Raw genomic sequence first — 16,356 nt, forward strand, 5'->3', positions numbered from 1 at the left:
TACAGAAAATTGTTGATTCAACAGATCAAAATTGGGTATCACTGATCAGCATGGGAGAAAATCAATGATAAATTAAAGAGATTCGAGGAGTGGGGTACGAACCCTCGTGGGAAAATCCCATTGAATTTTAAGGCCAACGCCTTAACCACTCGGCCACCCTGGTCCTTCCAGTGTTTCGATTCTGTATCTGTGAGAATCTGGGCTTCAACTCCACCCGACAGACACACACATACACATAGGGTTTCAGTGAGCACTTAGGAGCATTTTTATTAATATTGACACGGCGGCAACTCTCCTATTCTTTTTCGAGTAATGCTGTGATCCACCCGAGGGTGCAGACGGAGCTTTAATTTAACATTTCTTCCGAAAGTCAACAGCTTCAACAATGCAAAATTCCCCAAGTACTGCACTTGAGTGTCAGCCAAAATTATGGGTTCAAGTCTCAGGAGCGGGACTTAAACACACAAACTCCTGATTCAGTCGAGAATACCGCCACTGAACCAAAGCCGATACCAAAGTTCACATCCGTATTATTTTCCCCAAGTTTTTTAAAAAGTTCCAGGATGTACCAAATTCATGGTAATGATTTCCACAGACAGTTGCACATACACAGAGACAAACATACAGATAGACATACACAGACACACACACACATAAAATAACCAAAAATATACACGCATCAACATAGAAACATAGAAATTAGGTGCAGATATATGCCATTCGGCCCTTAGAGCCTGCACCACCATTCAATAACATCATGGCTTATCATTCAACCTCAGTACCCCTTTCCTGCTTTCTCTCCATACCCCTTCATCCCTTTAGCCGTAAGGGCAATATCTAACTCCCTTTTGAATATATCTAACGAACTAGCCTCAACGACTTTCTGCAATAGAAAATTTCACAGGTTAACCACTCTCTGAGTGAAAACGTTTCTCCTCATCTCATTTCTAATTGGTTTACCCCTTACTCAAAGACTGTGATCCTTGGTCCCGAACTCCCCAGCAGCGAGAACATTCTTCCAGCCTCTAAGCTGTCCAATCTCGTCAGAATTTTATATGTTTCTTTGAAATCTCCTCTCATTCTTCTAAACTCCAGTGGATACCAGCCCAGTTGATCCAGTCTCTCCTCATATGTCAGTCCTGCCATCCCGGCAATCAAGCTGGTGATCCTTCGCTGTACTCCCTCAATAGCAAGGACGTCCTTCCTCAGATTCGGAGACCAAAACTGAACACAATGTTCCAGGTGTGGCCTCACGGAAGCCCTGTACAACTGCAGTAAGACCTCCCTGCTCCTATACTCAAATCCCCTAGCTGTGAAGGGGAACATGCCATTTGCCTTCTTCACCGCCTGCTGCACCTGCATACCAAAAATCAATGACTGATGTATCATGACACCCAGATCAAGATATACAAAGAATGCCTTAGACAAATAGATGGATAGACAGGCAGGGTCACTGTTGCAACTTTGGCTGTCTTTTGCGTTTTTCAGTCGAGGATACTGCCGCTGAACCAAAGCTGATACTAAAGTTCACAAGCGTATTATTTTCCCCAAGTCTTTTTAAAAAGTTCCAGCACATACCAAATTCATGGTGATGACTTGCACATACAGTTGCACATACGCAGAGACATATATACAGATAGACAAACTCAGAGACACACACACCCACACACATAACCAAAAATATACATGCACCAACAGACATGCCTTAGACATATAGAGGGATAGACAGGCTGAATCACGATCGCTACTTTGGCTGATTATTGCGTTTTTCTATCCATATGTATCATCAATATTGCAGATTAATAAAAATGAGAAATAGATGTCAGTGATGAAATGTGTGGGACGTTATTCCGCCTATCTCAGGATCAGTTTTGCAAAAACCTGGTTAAATTGTAAAATGTAATGAAAAATGCTTTGAATTGTCGTCGGCATGATTCGAACCTACGCGCAGAAAACCCACAGAATTTCTAAGCCATCGCTTTAACCACTCGGCACCAACTACTGCCGCTCTGGCACTTTAAATGTTACACAGAAAAAACTCAGTCATCCATCTGTGCGCAGCAGACGGCCACAGAATCCTGAAAAAGTCTCCGTTGCAAAAAGTCTGGAAGAGGCAATCTCCTCTCGCTGCATTTTTATTGTTCTATATTGCTCTGGAACTTTTTAACATGAATCTATACCAAGAAACAGAAGTAAAATTCGACATTTTGAAAAAGCTGCTTTTTCGTCGGGGAATTGAACCCGGTTCTCCCGCGTAAAAGGGGGGCATAATTATCACTATACGGACAAGGGAACGTGTTGCGTCAGAGCAGTAAACAAGCTGTGAACAGAAGTCGACAGACTCATTGATAGACAGACACAAACCGACAAACAGGGATAGACAGAATGCGAGAGAGACACAACGAGAGACAGAAAGGGTGAGACTGAAAAGTCAGTCAGAACAGCGAGAAAAAGACTCAAACACCTACATATACAGAGATGTGTAAGTGTGATCTATAAAAAGAGAGGGAAAGAGTGAGAGAAAGACAGTGATAAAGAAAGTGACAAGGTGAGAGACAGATAGAGAGAGAGCGACAGATAGAGAGAGAGACAAAGATTTCAACAGAAAATGATGGAAATACTCAGCAGGTTAGAGACAGGAACTATCAGCGACAGGCAAAGAGAGACAGACAGGCAGAAACGTAGACAGACAGAGATGATGGGAAAGAGTGAGACAGTCAGACAGAGAGACTGAGAGAATCCCATTCGAACAGAACTGGACACGGTGAGAAAGAGACAGACACATTGAGAACCAGAGACAAACAGGGAAACAGGGAGAGACAGACAGTGAGATAGAGACAAAGAGAGACATAAAGTTTGAGTCTGAAAGGGAGGATCAGAATGAATGAGAAAAAGACTCAAACACATACATAAACAGAGATGTATTTGCGTGCTCCATAAAGAGAGGGAGGCAAATTGCGATGGAATGACAGAGAAAAGGACAGGGACAAAGAGAGAGACAAAGAGGGCGACAGATAGAGAGAAAGACAGATAGAGAGAGAGAGACATAGAGACAAAAACAGCAAATAATGGAAATATTATCAGGTTAGAGTCAGGGACTAACAGAGACAGGCAAAGACATGGACAGACAAAGATCATGGGACAGAGAGAGGCAGACTGAGAGAGACAAAGACTCAAACACACATACACAAACACAGCTCTCGAAAGGGAGAGAGCGGCAGAGACCGAGCGACACAGATACATTTCGCAATTTCATTTCATTATCGGCTCAGAGTGTCATATCGTTGCAGAAAATTGGAGATTCAGCAGATGAGAATCGGGTATCACTGAGCAGGATGGGAAATATCGACGTTTAATTAAGGAATTACCAGGACTGGGGTTCAAACCCACGCGGGTATAAACCCATTACATCTTAAATCCAACGCCTTTACCACTCGGCCATCCTGGTCCTGATCCTGTCAATGGTTGGTCTCTGCCTCTGTGAGAATCTAGGCTTCAGCCCCACCCCCACAGCGACACACAGACACACAGGATTTCAGGCAGCATTTACGAACATTTTTCTTAATATTGACACGGGCGCAACTCTCCTATTCTTTTTCGACTAAGGCTCTGGGAACTTTCACATCCACCCGAGGTTGCAGATGGAGTTTCAATTTAAAATTTCAGCCGATGGTCAACAGCTTCAACAATGCAACATTACCCAAGTACTGCATTTGAGTGTCAGCCAAGATGATGTGTTCAAGTCTCAGGGTTAGGACTTACACACACAACCTCCTGATTCAGTCGAGAATGGAGCCACTGAACCAAAATCGATCTCAAAGATCACAACCGTATTATTTTCCCCAAGTTTTTTTAAAAGTTCCAGGACGTACCAAATTCATGGTGATGATTTCCACAGAGAGTTGCACATACACAGAGACATACATACAGATAGACATACACAGACACACGTACACACAATAACCAAAGATATACACGCATCAACATAGAAACATAGAAACATAGAAACATAGAAATTTGGTGCAGGAATATGCCATTCGGCCCTTCGAGCCTGCACCACCATTCAATAAGATCATGGCTCATCATTCAACCTCAGTACCCCATTCCTGCTTTCTCTCCATACCCTTTGATCGCTTTAGCCGTAAGGGCCCTTTTGAATATATCTAACCAACTGGCCTCAATTACATTCTGCGGTAGAAAATTTCACACGTTAACCACTCTCTGAGTGAAGAAGTTTCTCCTCATCTCGGTCCTAAATGGCTTACACCTTATTCTTAGACTATGATCCTTGGTCTCGAACACCCCATCAACGGTAACATTCTTCCAGCCTCTAAGCTGTCCAATCTCGTCAGAATTTTATATGTTTCTATGAGATCCCTTCTCATTCTTCTAAACTCCAGTAGATACCAGCCCAGTTGATCCAGTCTCTCCTCATAATTCAGTCCTGCCATTGCGGGAATTATGCTGGTGACCTTCGCTGTGCTCCCTCAATAGCAAGGACGCCCTTCCTCAGATTTGGAGACCAAAACTGAACATAATATTCCAGGTGTGGCCTCACCAAGGCCCTGTACAACTGCAGTAAGACCTCCCTGCTCCTATACTCAAATCCCCTCAATATGAAGGCGAACATGCCATTTGCCTTCTTTACCGCCTTCTGCACCTGCATACCAACAATCAATGACTGATGTACCATGACACCCAGATTAAGATATAGACAGGTTGCCTTCGACAAATAGATGGATAGACAGGCAGGGTCACTGTCGCTACTTTGTCTTGCTTTTGCGTTTTTCAGTCGAGGATGCTGCCACTGAACCAAAGCCGATACCAAAGTTCACAATCGTATTATTTTCCCCAACACTTTTTAATAAGTTCCAGGACATACCAAATTCATGGAGATGATTTCCGCAGACAGTTGCACATACACAGAGACATATATAGATATAGACAGACACAGAGACACACGCACACACAAATAACCAAAAATATACATGCACCAACGGACATGCACATATGCCTTATACATATCGAAGGATAGACAGGCTGAATCACTGTCTCTACTTTGACTGATTTTTGCGTTTTTCTATCCGTATGTATCTTGAATATTGCAGATATTGAGATATTGCATAAAAATGAGAAATAGATGTCAGTGTTGAAAGGTGTGGGACGTTCTTCCGCCTTTCTCAGGATCAGTTTTGCAAAAACCTGGTTAAATTGTAAAATGGAATGAAAAATGCTGAGAATCGTAGCCGGCAAAATTCGTTCATGCGCGGGGAAAACCCAAAGGATTGCTCGACCATCGCGTTAACCACTCGGCCACAACTGCTGCGTCTCTGGCACTTTAAATGTTACTCAGAAAAAACTCAGTCATCCATCTCCGTTTGCAAAAAATCTGGAAGAGGCAATGTCCTCTTGCTGTATCTTTACTGTTCTATATTGCTCTGAAACTTTTTAATATGAATCTATACCAAGAAACAGAAGTAAAATTCGACATTTTGAAAAAGCTGCGTTTCCGTTGGGGATTTGAACCCGGTTCTCCAATGTAACAAGCAGGGATACTCACCACTACACAGGCTGCGTCAGAGCAGTTATCGAGCTGTGAACAGAAGTCGACAGACACATTGAGAGACAGAGACAAACAGGGAGAGACAGATAGCGAGAGAGAGAGACAACGAGAGACAGAAAGGGTGAGACTGAAAAGTCAGGCAGACTCTGAGAAAAAGACTCAAACACCTCCATATACAGAGATGTGTGTGTGTGATCAATAACGAGAGAGAGGGAAAGAGTGAAAGAAAGACAGTGATAAAGACAATGACAAGGAGAGAGACAGATAGAGAGAGAGCGACAGATCGAGAGAGAGGCAAAGATATAAACAGAAAATGATGGAAATACTCAGCAGGTTAGAGACAGGAATTACCAGCGACAGGCAAAGAGAGACAGATAGGCAGAAACATAGACAGACAGAGATGATGGGAAAGAGTGAGACAGTCAGACAGAGAGACTGAGAGAATCCCATTCGAACAGCACTGGACACCGTGAGAAAGTGACAGACACATTGAGAACCAGAGAAAAGGACAGGGACAAAGTGAGAGACAAAGAGGGAGACAGATAGAGAGAAAGACAGATAGAGAGAGAGACATAGAGACAAAAACAGAAAATAATGGAAATACTTATCAGGTTAGAGACAGCGACTAACAGAGACAGGCAAAGACATGGACAGACAGAGATAATGGGACAGAGAGAGACAGTCAGACAGAGAGTCTGAGAGAATCCCATTGCAACAGGACTGGACACCGTGAGAAAGAGACAGATTGAGAGACAGAGACAAACAGTGAAACAGGGACAGACAGAGTGGGTCAGACTGAGAGATACAAAGACTCAAACACACAAACACATACACAGCTCTCTAAAGAGAGAGAGGGACACAGATACATTTCACAATTTCATTTCATTATCGGCTCAGAGTGTCACATAGTTACAGAAAATTGGAGATTCAGCAGATGAAAATCAGGTATCACTGAGCAGGATGGGAAAAATCTCTGTTTAATGAAGGAATTACCAGGAGTGGGGTTTGCAGCCCCGCGGGTATAAATCCATTACATTTTACGTCCAACGCCTGTACCACTCGGCCATCCTGATCCTGATTCTGTCAGTGGTTGGACTCTGCCTCTGTGAGAATCTGGGCTTCAGCTCCACCCCCACAGCGATACACAGAGACATTGGATTTCAGTGAGCATTTACGAACATTTTTCGTAATATTGACACGGGCGCAGCTCTCCTATTATTTTTCGACTAAGACTCTGGGAACTTTCACATCCACCCGAGGGTGCAGATGGAGCTTCAACAATGCAACATTCCCCAAATAGTGCATTTGAGTGTCATCCAAGATGATGTGTTCAAGTCTCAGGAGTGGGACTTACACACACAACCTCCTGATTCAGTCGAGAATGGAGCCACTGTCCCAAAACCGATACCAAAGTTCACAACCGTATTATTTTCCCGAGGCTTTTTTTAAAGTTCCAGGACGTACCAAATTCATGGTGATGATTTCCACAGACAGTTGCAGCTACACAGAGACATTCATACAGATAGACATACACAGACACACGCACACACAATAACCAAAACTTTGCACGCATCAACATAGAAACATAGAGACATAGAAATTAGGTGCAGGAATATGCCATTCGGCCCTTCGATCATGGCTCATCATTCAACCTCAGTACCCCTTTCCTGCTTTCTCTCCATACCCCTTGATCGCTTTAGCCGTAAGGGCCATATCTAACTCCCTTTTGAATATATCTAACGAACTGGCCTCAACGACTTTCTGCGGTAGAAAATGTCACAGGTTAACCTCTCTCTGAGTGAAGCAGTTTCTCCTCATCTCGGTCCTAGATGGCTTACTCCTTACTCTTAGACTGTAATCCTTCGTCTCATACTCCCTAGCAACGAGAACATTCTTTCAGCGTCTAAGCTGTCCAATCTCGTCAGAATGTTATATGTTTCTGTATGATCCCCTCTCATTCTTCTAAACTCCAGTGGATACCAGCCCAGTTGATCCAGTCTCTCCTCATATGTAAATCCTGCCATCCCGGGAATCATGCTGGTGAACCTTCGCTGTGCTCCCTCAATAGCAAGGACTTCCATGCTCAGATTCGGGGACCAAAACTGAACACAATATTCCAGGTGTGGCCGCACCAAGGCCCTGTACAACTGCAGTAAGACCTCCCTGCTCCTATACTCAAATCTCCTAGCTATGAAGGCGAACATGCCATTTGCCTTCTTCACCACCTGCTGCACCTGCATGCAACTTTCAATGACTGATGTACCATGACACCCAGATCAAGATATACACAGGTTGCCTTCGAAAAATAGATGGATAGACAGGCAGTGTCACTGTCGCTACTGTGGCTGCCTTTTGCGTTTTTCTATCCGTATGTATCGTGAATACTGCAAATTAATGAAAGAAAGAAAAAGGCGGCTGCGTCGAAAGATGTGGGACGTTGCTCCATCTATCTCAGAATCAATTTTGCAGTAACGTGGTTAAATTGTGAAACAGAATGAAATATGCTGTGAAACATAGTCGGCAGGATTCAAACCTGCTCAGAGAAACCCCGATAGATTTTTTGTCCATTGTCTAACCCACTCGGCCACGACTACTGGCTCGCTGCATCATTAAATGTTACTCAGATAACTCAGCATCCATCTCTGTGCAGCAGACGGCCACAGAATCCGGAAAAAGACTCCGTTTGCTAAAAATCTGGAAGAGGCAATCTCCTCTACCTGTATTTGTACTGTTCTATATTGCTCTGGAACTTTTTAAGATGAATCAACAACAATAAACAGAAGTAAAATTCTGCATTTTGTAAATGCTGCCACCGCGTCGGGAAGCAGAACCACGGTCTCCGGCGGAACAGGCGGGGATACTCACCACTATACTAACGATCATGAGTTCTATCAGAGGAGGAATCGAGCTGTGAACAGAACTGGACACCATGAGAAGTCGACAGACACATTGAGAGACAGAGACAATCCGACAAACAGGGAGAGACAGACAGCGAGATAGAAACAACGAGAGACAGAAAGTGTAAGACTGAGAAGGAGAGGCAGACTGAGTGACAAAAAAGAAACAAACACACACATATACAGAGATGTGTGTATGTGTGATCTATTAAGAGAGAGAGGTAAGAGTGAGAGAAAAACAATGATACAGTCAGTGACATGGAGATAAACAGGCAGAGAAAGAGAGCGATAGAGACGAAAACAGAAAATGATGGAAATACTTCTCAGCTTACAGGCAGGGACTAACAGAGGCAGGCAAATACATGGACAGACCGAAATGATGGGAAAGAAAGAGCCAGTCAGACAAAGAGTCTGAGAGAATCCCATTGGAACAGACGTGGGCAACGTGAGAAAGAGACAGATTGAGAGACAGAGACAAACAGAGAAACAGGAACAGACAGAGTGAGTCAGACTGAGAGAGACAAAGACTCAAACATACAAACACATACACAGCTCCCTGAAGAGAGAGAGAGAGGCAGAGACCGAGCGACACAGATACATTTCACAATTTCATTTCATCATCGGTTGAGAGTGTCACAAAATTGCTGATTCAACCGATGAAAATCCGGTCTCACTGATCAGAATGGGAGGAAATCCGTGTTAAATTAAAGAGACACAGGAGTGGGGTACGAACCCACGGGGAAAAAAACCATTGAATTTTACGGCCAACGCCTTAACCACTCGGCTATCCTTGTCCGGTGGGACCCTACATTCTGTCTCTGTGAGCATCTGGGCTTCAACACCAACGCCACATACAAACACAGACACATCGGCTTTCAGTGAGCATTTACGAACATTTTTCGCAATATTGACACGGGGGCAACTATCCGATTCTTTTTCGAGTAATGACCTGGGAAATTTCATATCCACCCGAGGGTGCAGACGGAGCTTCAATTTAACATTTCATCCGAAAGTCAACAGCTTCAACATTGCAAAATTCCCCAAGTGCTGCACTTGAGTGTTAGCCAAGATGATATGCTCAAGTCTCAGGAGTGCGACTTGAACACACAAACTCCTGATGCAGTCGAGAATGCTGCCACTGAACCAAAGCCGATACAAAAGTTCACAACCGTATTATTTTCCCCAAGTCTTTTTTATAAGTTCCAGGACATACCAAATTCATAGTGATGATTTCCAGTGACAGTTGCACACACACAGAGACATATAAATAGATAGACAGACACAGAGACCCACACACACATATCCAAAAATTTACACGCACCCACGGGCATGCACAGATGCCTCAGACATCTCGAGGGATAGACAGGCTGAATCACTGTCGCAACTTTGACTGATGTTTGCGATTTTTGAAACGGATGTATCGTGAATATTGCAGATTAATAAAAATGAGAAAAAAATGTCAAAGTTGAAAGGTGTGGGACGTTATTCCATCTATCTCAGCATCAGTTTGGCAGAGAACCGGTTAAATTGTGAAATGGAATGAAAAATGCTGAGAATCGTAGTCGGCAGGATTCGAACCTGTGCGGAATAACCCAATGGATTTCTAGCCCATCGCCTTAACCACTCGGCCACGACTACTATGTCGCTGCCTTTTTAAACTTTACTCAGAAAAAACTCAGTCATCCATCACTGTGTAGCAGACGGCAAAAGACTCCTGAAAAATTCTCCGTTTGCTCAAAATCTGGACGAGGCAATCTCATCGACCTGTATTTTTACAGTTCCATATTGCTCTGGAACTTTTTAATATGCATCTCTTCCAAGAAACAGAAGTAAAATTCTACATCTTGAAACAACTGCCTCCCCGTCGGGGAATTGAACCCCGGTCTCCCGCGTGACAGGCAGGGATACTCACCACTATACTAACGAGGAACTGACGGTTACCAGCTCTGTCAGAGCAGGAATCGAGTCACTGTGAACAGAACTGGACACCAGGAGAAGTCGACAGACACATTGAGAGACAGAGACAAACCGACAAACAGGGAGAGACAGACAGCGAGATAGAGACAACGAGAGACAGAAAGTGTGAGACTGAGAAGGAGAGGCAGACTGAGTGAGAAAAATACTCAAATATATACATATACAGAGATGTGTGTGTGTGTGATCTATTAAGAGAGAGAGGGAAAGAGTGAGAGAAAGACAGTGATAAACACAGTGACAAGGAGAGAGACAGATAGAGAGAGAGCGATGGAGACTAAAACAGAAAATGATGGAAATACTTCTCAGCTTACAGGCAGTGACTAAAAGAGACAAGCAAAGACATGGACAGACCGAAATGATGGGAAAGAGAGAGCCAGTCAGACAAAGAGTCTGACAGAATCCCATTGGACCAGACGTGGCACCGTGAGAAAGAGACAGATTGAGAGACAAAGACAAACAGAGAAACAGGGACAGAGAGAGTGAGTCAGACTGAGAGAGACAAAGACTCAAACATACAAAACTCTCTGAAGAGAGAGAGGCAGAAACCGAGCGACACAGATACATTTCACAATTTCATTTCATTATCGGTTCAGAGTGTCACATTGTTACAGAAAATTGCTGATTCAACCGATGAAAATCCGGTCTCACTGATCAGAATGCGAGGAAATCCGTGTTAAATTAAAGAGATACCAGGAGCGGGGGACGAACCCACGCGGGACAAACCCATTGAGTTTTAAGGCCAACGCCTCAACCACTCGGCTATTCTGGTCCTGTGAGAACCTGGATTCTGTCTCTGTGAGAATCTGGGCTTCAACCCCAACCCCACATACAAACACATGCACATCGGCTTTCAGTGAGCATTTACGAACATTTTTAGTAATATTGACACGGGGGCAACTCTACTATTCTTTTTCGAGTAATGCACTGCGAACTTTCATATCCACCCGAGGGTGCAGACGGAGCTTCAATTTAACATTTCATCCGAAAGTCAACAGCTTCAACATTGCAAAATTCCCCAAGTGCTGCACTTGAGTGTTAGCCAAGATGATATTCTCAAGGCTCAGGAGTGAGACTTGAACAGACAAACTCCCGATTCAGTCGAGAATGAAACCACTGAACCAAAGCCGATACAAATTTTCACAAACGTATTATTTTCCTCAAGTCGTTTTTATAAGTTCCAGGACATACCAAATTCATAGTGATGATTTCCAGTGACAGTTGCACATACACAGAGACATATAAATAGATAGACAGACACAGAGACCCACACACACATAACCAAAAATTTGCACGCACCAACGGGCATGCACAGATGCCTCAGACATCTCGAGGGATAGACAGGCTGAATCACTATCGCAACTTTGACTGATGTTTGCGATTTTTGAAACGGATGTATCGTGAATATTGCAGATTAATAAAAATGAGAAAAAAATGTCAAAGTTGAAAGGTGTGGGACGTTATTCCATCTATCTCAGCATCAGTTTGGCAGAGAACCGGTTAAATTGTGAAATGGAATGAAAAATGCTGAGAATCGTAGTCGGCAGGATTCGAACCTGTGCGGAATAACCCAATGGATTTCTAGCCCATCGCCTTAACCACTCGGCCACGACTACTGTGTCGCTGCCTTTCTAAACTTTACTCAGAAAAAACTCAGTCATCCATCTCTGTGTAGCAGACGGCCAAAGACTCCTGAAAAATTCTCCGTTTGCTAAAAATCTGGACGAGGCAATCTCATCTTCCTGTATTTTTAAAGTTCCATATTGCTCTGGAACTTTTTAATATGCATCTCTTCCAAGAAACAGAAGTAAAATTCGACATCTTGAAACAACTGCCTCCCGGTCGGGGAATTGAACCCCGATCTCCCGCGTGACAGTGGGGATACTCACCACTATACTAACGAGGAACTGACGTGTACCAGTTCTGTCAGAGCCGGAATCGAGTCACTGTGAACAGCACTGGACACCAGGAGAAGTCGACAGACACATTGAGAGACAGAGACAAACCGACAAACAGGGAGAGACAGACAGCGAGACAGAGACAACGAGAGACAGAAAGTGTGAGACTGAGAAGGAGAAGCAGACTGAGTGAGAAAAAGACTCAAATATATACATATACAGAGAAGTGTGTGTGTGTGATCTATTAAGAGAGAGAGGGAAAGAATGAGAGAAAGACAATGATAAAGACAGTGACAAGGAGAGAGACAGATAGAGAGAGAGCGATAGAGACTAAAACAGAAAATTATGGAAATACTTCTCAGCTTACAGGCAGGGACTAACAGAGACAAGCAAAGACATGGACAGACCGAAATGATGGGAAAATGAGAGCAAGTCAGACAAAGAGTCTGACAGAATCCCATTGGACCAGACGTGGCACCGTGAGAAAGAGACAGATTGAGAGACAAAGACACACAGAGAAACAGGGACAGACAGAGTGAGTTAGACTGAGAGAGACAAAGACTCAAACATACAAAACTCTCTGAAGAGAGAGAGAGAGGCAAAAACCGAGCGACACAGATGCATTTCACAATTTCATTTCATTATCGGTTCAGAGTGTCACATTGTTACAGAAAATTGCAGATTCAACCGATGAAAATCCGGTCTCACTGATCAGAATGGGAGGAAATCCGTGTTAAATTAAAGAGACACCAGGAGTGGGGGACGAACCCACGCGGGACAAACCCATTGAGTTTTAAGGCCAATGCTTCAACCACTCGGCTATTCGGGTCCTGTGAGAACCTGGATTCTGTCTCTGTGAGAATCTGGGCTTCAACCCCAACCCCACATACAAACACATGCACATCGGCTTTCAGTGAGCATTTACGAACATTTTTAGTAATATTGACACGGGGGCAACTCTCCTATTCTTTTTCGAGTAATGCACTGGGAACTTTCATATCCACCCGAGGGTGCAGACGGTGCTTCAATTTAACATTTCATCCGAAAGTCAACAGCTTCAACATTGCAAAATTCCCCAAATGCTGCACTTGAGTGTTCGCCAAGATGATATGCTCAAGTCTCAGGAGTGAGACTTGAACAGACAACCTCCCGATTCAGTCGAGAATGCGGCCACTGAACCAAAGCCGATACAAAAGTTCACAACCGTATTATTTTCCCCAAGTCGTTTTTATAAGTTCCAGCACATACCAAATTCATGGTGATGATTTCCAGTGACAGTTGCACATACACAGAGACATATAAATAGATAGACAGACACAGAGACCCACACACACATAACCAAAAATTTGCACGCACCAACGGGCATGCACAGATGCCTCAGACATCTCGTGGGATAGACAGGCTGAATCACTGTCGCAACTTTGACTGATGTTTGCGATTTTTGAAACGGATGTATCGTGAATATTGCAGATTAATAAAAATGAGAAAAAAATGTCAAAGTTGAAAGGTGTGGGACGTTATTCCATCTATCTCAGGATCAGTTTGGCAGAGAACCGGTTAAATTGTGAAATGGAATGAAAAATGCTGAGAATCGTAGTCGGCAGGATTCGAACCTGCGCGGGGTAACCCAATGGATTTATAGTCCATCGCCTTAACCACTCGGCCACGACTACTGTGTCGCTACCTTTTTAAACTTTACTCAGAAAAAACTCAGTCATCCATCTCTGTGTAGCAGATGGCCAAAGACTCCTGAAAAATTCTCCGTTTGCTAAAAATCTGGACGAGGCAATCTCATCCACCTGTATTTTTACAGTTCCATATTGCTCTGGAACTTTTTAATATGCATCTCTTCCAAGAAACAGAAGTAAAATTCGACATCTTGAAACAACTGCCACCCCGTCGGGGAATTGAACCCCGGTCTCCGGCGTGACAGGCGGGGATACTCACCACTATACTAACGAGGAACTGACGGGTACCAGTTCTGTCAGAGCAGGAATCGAGTCACTGTGAATAGAATTGGACACCAGGAGAAGTCGACAGACACATTGAGAGACAGAGACAAACCGACAAACAGGGAGAGACAGACAACGAGTTGGAGACAACGAGAGACAGAAAGTGTGAGACTGAGAAGGAGAGGCAGACTGAGTGAGAAAAAGACTCAAATATATACATATACAGAGATATGTGTGTGTGCTCTATAAAGAGAGAGAGGGATGAGTGAGACAAAGACAGTGTTAATGACAGTGACAAGGAGAGAGACAGATCGAGAGAGAGCGACAGATAGAGAGAGGGACAAAGATATAAACAGACAATGATAGAAATACTCAGCAGGTTGGAGACAGGAATTAACAGCGACAGGCAAAGAGATACAGACAGGCAGAGGCATAGACAGACAGAGATGATGGAAAAGAGAGAGACATTCACCCAGAGAGATTGAGAGAATCCCATTCGAACAGAACTGGACACCGTGAGAAAGAGACAGACACATTGAGAGACAGAGACAAACAGTTAAAAAGGGAGAGACAGACAGTGAGATAGAGACAGAGAGAGACAGAAAGTTTTAGACTGAGAGGGAGGGTCAGACTGAGTGAGACAAAGACTCAAATACTTACATACACAGAGATGTGTTTGCGTGCTCCATAAAGAGAGCTCGGCAAATAGTGATGGAATGACAAGAAAAAGACAGAGACAAAAAGTGAGACAGATGGAGAGAAAGACAGATGGAGAGAGAGAGATATAGAAACAAAAACAGAAAATGATGGAATGACTCATCAGGTTAGAGACAGGGACCAACACAGACAGATAAAGACATGGACAGAGATGATGGGAAAGAGAGAGATGGTCAGACAGAATCCCTTTGGAACAGAACTGAACACAGTGAGAAAAAGACATAAGCAGACTTCGAGAGACAAAGACTCAAACACACACAAAGCTCTCTCAAGAGAGAGAGAGAAGCAGAGACTGAGCGACACAGATACCTTTCATTATCTGCTTCGAATGTCACCGAAACATGCAAATGCAACAGATGTAAATCGGGTATCACTGAGCAGCATGGGAAGTAGTCTCTGTTTAATTAAGCAATTACCAGTTGTGGGGGTCGAACCCGCCCAGTTATAACTCCATTGGATCTAAGTACAACATTTTAACCACTCGGCCATCCTGGTCCTGGCAGAAACTGGTTTTGTCTCTGTCAAAATTTGGGCTTCAGCTCCACCCCCACAGACACACACACACACAGAGGGTTTCAGGGAGCATTTCTGAACATTTTTCGTGATATTGATACGGGGGCAACTCTCCTATTCTTTTTCGAGTAATGCTCTGGGACCTTTCACATCCACCCGAGGGTGCAGGCGGAGCTTCAATTTCACATTTCATCCGATGGTCAACAGCTTCAACAATGCAACATTCCCCAAGTACTGCATTTGAGTGTCAGCCAAGATGATGTGTTCTAGTCTCAGGAGTGGGACTTACACACACAACCTCCTGATTCAGTCGAGAATGGAGCCAATGAACCAAAACCGATCTCAAAGATCACAACCGTATTATTTTCCCCAAGTTTTTTTAAAAGTTCCAGGACGTACCAAATTCATGGTGATGATTTCCACAGACAGTTGCACATACACAGAGACATACATACAGATAGACATACACAGACACACGCACACACAATAACCAAAGATATACACGCATCAACATAGAAACATAGAAACATAGAAATTTGATGCAGGAATATGCCATTCGGCCCTTCGAGCCTGCACCACCATTCAATAAGATCATGGCTCATCATTCAACCTCAGTACCCCTTTCCTGCTTTCTCTCCATACCCCTTGATCCATTTAGCCGGAAGGGTCCTTTTGAATATATCTAACGAACTGGCCTCAACGACATTCTGCGGTAGAAATTTTCACAGGTTAACCACTCCCTGAGTGAAGAAGTTTCTCCTCATCTCGGTCCTAAATGGTTTACACCTTATTCTTAGACTATGATCCTTGGTCTCGAATACCCCATCAAGGGGAACATTCTT

The 16,356-nt window shown here is 43.7% G+C and overlaps 3 non-coding genes across 3 annotated transcripts; all 3 read right to left on the reverse strand.

Annotated features, from left to right (window-relative positions):
- Nucleotides 1-3,365: 3,365 nt before the first annotated feature.
- trnal-uaa (transfer RNA leucine (anticodon UAA)) lies at nucleotides 3,366-3,448 on the reverse strand. The gene has a single exon. It is a non-coding gene; the product is annotated as a tRNA-Leu (tRNA).
- A 6,869-nt stretch (nucleotides 3,449-10,317) lies between these two features.
- Nucleotides 10,318-10,389, reverse strand: trnad-guc (transfer RNA aspartic acid (anticodon GUC)). The gene has a single exon. It is a non-coding gene; the product is annotated as a tRNA-Asp (tRNA).
- A 3,535-nt stretch (nucleotides 10,390-13,924) lies between these two features.
- trnay-aua (transfer RNA tyrosine (anticodon AUA)) lies at nucleotides 13,925-14,005 on the reverse strand. Its single transcript has one exon. It is a non-coding gene; the product is annotated as a tRNA-Tyr (tRNA).
- Nucleotides 14,006-16,356: the final 2,351 nt, after the last annotated feature.

Source organism: Pristiophorus japonicus, chromosome 23 (assembly GCF_044704955.1).
Source record: "Pristiophorus japonicus isolate sPriJap1 chromosome 23, sPriJap1.hap1, whole genome shotgun sequence".
Taxonomy (NCBI): domain Eukaryota; kingdom Metazoa; phylum Chordata; class Chondrichthyes; family Pristiophoridae; genus Pristiophorus; species Pristiophorus japonicus.